This window comes from Salvelinus fontinalis, chromosome 26, assembly GCF_029448725.1.
Source record: "Salvelinus fontinalis isolate EN_2023a chromosome 26, ASM2944872v1, whole genome shotgun sequence".
Lineage (NCBI taxonomy): Eukaryota > Metazoa > Chordata > Actinopteri > Salmoniformes > Salmonidae > Salvelinus > Salvelinus fontinalis.
Genome location: NC_074690.1, coordinates 13,148,028 through 13,152,497, shown reverse-complemented (window position 1 = coordinate 13,152,497; position 4,470 = coordinate 13,148,028).

Genomic DNA, 4,470 nt, shown 5'->3' with positions numbered 1-4,470 from the left:
TGACTCTTAATCAGAGGCAAACGCAAACCAGCTGCCTCTAATCAAGAGCCATACCAGGCAAACCGAAACCAACATAGAAACAGATAACATAGAATGCCCACCCAACCTCACGTCCTGACCAACTAACACACAAAAACTAACATAAATAGGTCAGGAACGTGACAGTACCCCCCCCACAAGGTGCGAACTCCGGACGCACCAGCACAAAGTCTAGGGGAGGGTCTGGGTGGGCATCTAACCACGGTGGTGGCTCAGGCTCCGGGCGCGGTTCCCAACCCACCATAATCCATCCTAACTTCCTCCCTCCAAGAATGTCCACCCTCTTTTGACCCCCACAAAATCCCCTTAACAACATATCTAATAAGGACAACACCGGGACAGAGAGATAAATCAAGACAGAGGGATAGATAAGAATATAGAAGTAGATAAAGATAGAGAGGGAGATCAGGATAGAGGGGCAACTCCGGACTGAAAGGCAGCTCCGGACAGAGAGACAGCTCTGGACTGATGGGCAGTTCTGGGTATCTAGCCTTTTCAGGCTGAAGGGCAGCTCATGGCTGACTGACGACTCTCGATGCTCATGGCTGGCTGACGGCTCTCGACGCTCATGGCAGGCTGACGGCTCTCGACGCTCATGGCAGGCTGACGGCTCTCGACGCTCATGGCAGGCTGACGGCTCTCGACGCTCATGGCAGGCTGACGGCTCTCGACGCTCATGGCAGGCTGACGGCTCTCGACGCTCATGGCGCTCTGACGGCTCTGGCTGCTCATGGCGCTCTGACGGCTCTGGCTGCTCATGGCGCTCTGACGGCTCTGGCTGCTCATGGCTCGCTGGCGGCTCTGGCAGATCCTGTCTGGTTGGCGGCTCTGGCAGATCCTGTCTGGTTGGCGGCTCTGGCAGATCCTGTCTGGTTGGCGGCTCTGGCAGATCCTGTCTGGTTGGCGGCTCTGGCAGATCCTGTCTGGTTGGCGGCTCTGGCAGATCCTGTCTGGCTGACGGCTCTAGCGGCTCCTGTCTGGCTGACGGCTCTAGCGGCTCCTGTCTGGCTGACGGCTCTGTAGGCTCATGGCAGACGGGCGGCTTTGCAGGCTCATGGCAGACGGGCGGCTTTGCAGGCTCCTGGCAGACGGATGGCTCAGATGGCGCTGGGGAGACGGATGGCTCAGATGGCGCTGGGGAGACGGATGGCTCAGATGGCGCTGGGGAGACGGATGGCTCAGATGGCGCTGGGGAGACGGATGGCTCAGATGGCGCTGGGGAGACGGATGGCTCAGATGGCGCTGGGGAGACGGATGGCTCTGGCCGGATATGGCGCACTGTAGACCTGGTGCGTGGTGCCGGAACTGGAGGCACCGTGCTAATGACAAGCACCTTCCTACTAGTGCGGGGAGCAAGGACAGGGCACACTGTATTCTCAAAGCCTACTCTATCCCTGATGCGTGGTACCGGCACTGGTGACACCGGGCTGAGGACAAGCACATCAGGATTAGTAGGGGGAGAAGATACAGTGGGTTCAGGGCTCTGGAGACGCACTGGTAGCTTAGTGCGTGGGGCCGGAACTGGAGGCACCGGGCTAGATACACGCACTACAGGGAGAGTGCGTGGAGGAGGAACAGGGCTCAGGATACGCACTGGTAGCCTAGTGCGTAGTGTATACACTGTAGGTACTAGGCTGGGGCGGGGAGGTGGTGCCGGAAATACCGGACCGTGGAGGCGTACTGGCACTCTTGAGCATTGAGCTTGCCCAACCTTACCTGGTTGAATGCTCCCGGTTGCCCGACCAGTGCGGGGAGGTGGAATAACCCGCACCGGCCTATGTAGGCGAACCGGGGAAACCATGCGTAAGGCAGGTGCCATGTATGCCGGCCCGAGGAGACGCACTGGAGACCAGACGCGTTGAGCCGGCCTCATGACACCTGGCTCAATACCCAATCTAGCCCTCCCAGTGCGGGGAGGTGGAATAACCCGCACTAGGCTATGCACTCGTACAGGAGACACCGTGCGCTCTACTGCGTAACACGGCGCCTGCCCGTACTCCCGCTCTCCACGGTAAGCCTGGGAAGTGGGCGCAGGTCTCCTACCTGCCCTTGGCCCACTATCTCCTAGCCCCCCCCCAAGAAATTTTTGGGAATTACTTACGGGCTTTTTCGGCTTCCGTGCCAGACGCGTTCCCTCATAGCTCCGGTTCCTCTCCCAGGTAGCCTCTGCTCTCCTCAATGCCTCCACCTGTTCCCATGGGAGGCGATCCCTCCCAGCCAGGATCTCCTCCCAAGTGTAGCAACCCTTTCCATCCAAAACATCGTCCCATGTCCATTGCTCCTTTCTCTCCTGTCCCTTACTCCGTTTCGTTTTCCCTTGCCGCTTGGTCTTAGCTAGGTGGGTGATTCTGTAACGGGTGACGCTCTCCTCATCCTCGGACGAGGTGAGGAGAGAAGGATCTTCAGACCAAAACGCAGCTTGTGGGAAATAAGCCATCTTTATTATAACAACGATGATGGCAAACACGAAACGAAACAAACACTTTCCAAACTACAAAATAACAAAACGACGTTGACGAGACCTGAACATAAACTTATATAACTAAACATAAACTTACGTACAGGTAACAGACGACATCGAAACGAAAACGAAACAAACAAACGCTACAGTCCTATGTGGTACGAACATAACATACGGACACAGGAGACAATCACCCACAAACAAACAGTGAGAATGCCCTACCTAAATATGACTCTTAATCAGAGGCAAACGCAAACCAGCTGCCTCTAATCAAGAGCCATACCAGGCAAACCGAAACCAACATAGAAACAGATAACATAGAATGCCCACCCAACCTCACGTCCTGACCAACTAACACACAAAAACTAACATAAATAGGTCAGGAACGTGACAGTACCCCCCCCACAAGGTGCGAACTCCGGACGCACCAGCACAAAGTCTAGGGGAGGGTCTGGGTGGGCATCTAACCACGGTGGTGGCTCAGGCTCCGGGCGCGGTTCCCACCCCACCATAATCCATCCTAACTTCCTCCCTCCAAGAATGTCCACCCTCTTTTGACCCCCACAAAATCCCCTTAACAACATATCTAATAAGGACAACACCGGGACAGAGAGATAAATCAAGACAGAGGGATAGATAAGAATATAGAAGTAGATAAAGATAGAGAGGGAGATCAGGATAGAGGGGCAACTCCGGACTGAAAGGCAGCTCCGGACAGAGAGACAGCTCTGGACTGATGGGCAGTTCTGGGTATCTAGCCTTTTCAGGCTGAAGGGCAGCTCATGGCTGACTGACGACTCTCGATGCTCATGGCTGGCTGACGGCTCTCGACGCTCATGGCAGGCTGACGGCTCTCGACGCTCATGGCAGGCTGACGGCTCTCGACGCTCATGGCAGGCTGACGGCTCTCGACGCTCATGGCAGGCTGACGGCTCTCGACGCTCATGGCAGGCTGACGGCTCTCGACGCTCATGGCGCTCTGACGGCTCTGGCTGCTTATGGCGCTCTGAGGGCTCTGGCTGCTCATGGCGCTCTGACGGCTCTGGCTGCTCATGGCTCGCTGGCGGCTCTGGCAGATCCTGTCTGGTTGGCGGCTCTGGCAGATCCTGTCTGGTTGGCGGCTCTGGCAGATCCTGTCTGGTTGGCGGCTCTGGCAGATCCTGTCTGGTTGGCGGCTCTGGCAGATCCTGTCTGGTTGGCGGCTCTGGCAGATCCTGTCTGGCTGACGGCTCTAGCGGCTCCTGTCTGGCTGACGGCTCTAGCGGCTCCTGTCTGGCTGACGGCTCTGTAGGCTCATGGCAGACGGGCGGCTTTGCAGGCTCATGGCAGACGGGCGGCTTTGCAGGCTCCTGGCAGACGGATGGCTCAGATGGCGCTGGGGAGACGGATGGCTCAGATGGCGCTGGGGAGACGGATGGCTCAGATGGCGCTGGGGAGACGGATGGCTCAGATGGCGCTGGGGAGACGGATGGCTCAGATGGCGCTGGGGAGACGGATGGCTCAGATGGCGCTGGGGAGACGGATGGCTCTGGCCGGATATGGCGCACTGTAGACCTGGTGCGTGGTGCCGGAACTGGAGGCACCGTGCTAATGACAAGCACCTTCCTACTAGTGCGGGGAGCAAGGACAGGGCACACTGTATTCTCAAAGCCTACTCTATCCCTGATGCGTGGTACCGGCACTGGTGACACCGGGCTGAGGACAAGCACATCAGGATTAGTAGGGGGAGAAGATACAGTGGGTTCAGGGCTCTGGAGACGCACTGGTAGCTTAGTGCGTGGGGCCGGAACTGGAGGCACCGGGCTAGATACACGCACTACAGGGAGAGTGCGTGGAGGAGGAACAGGGCTCAGGATACGCACTGGTAGCCTAGTGCGTAGTGTATACACTGTAGGTACTAGGCTGGGGCGGGGAGGTGGTGCCGGAAATACCGGACCGTGGAGGCGTACTGGCACTCTTGAGCATTGAGC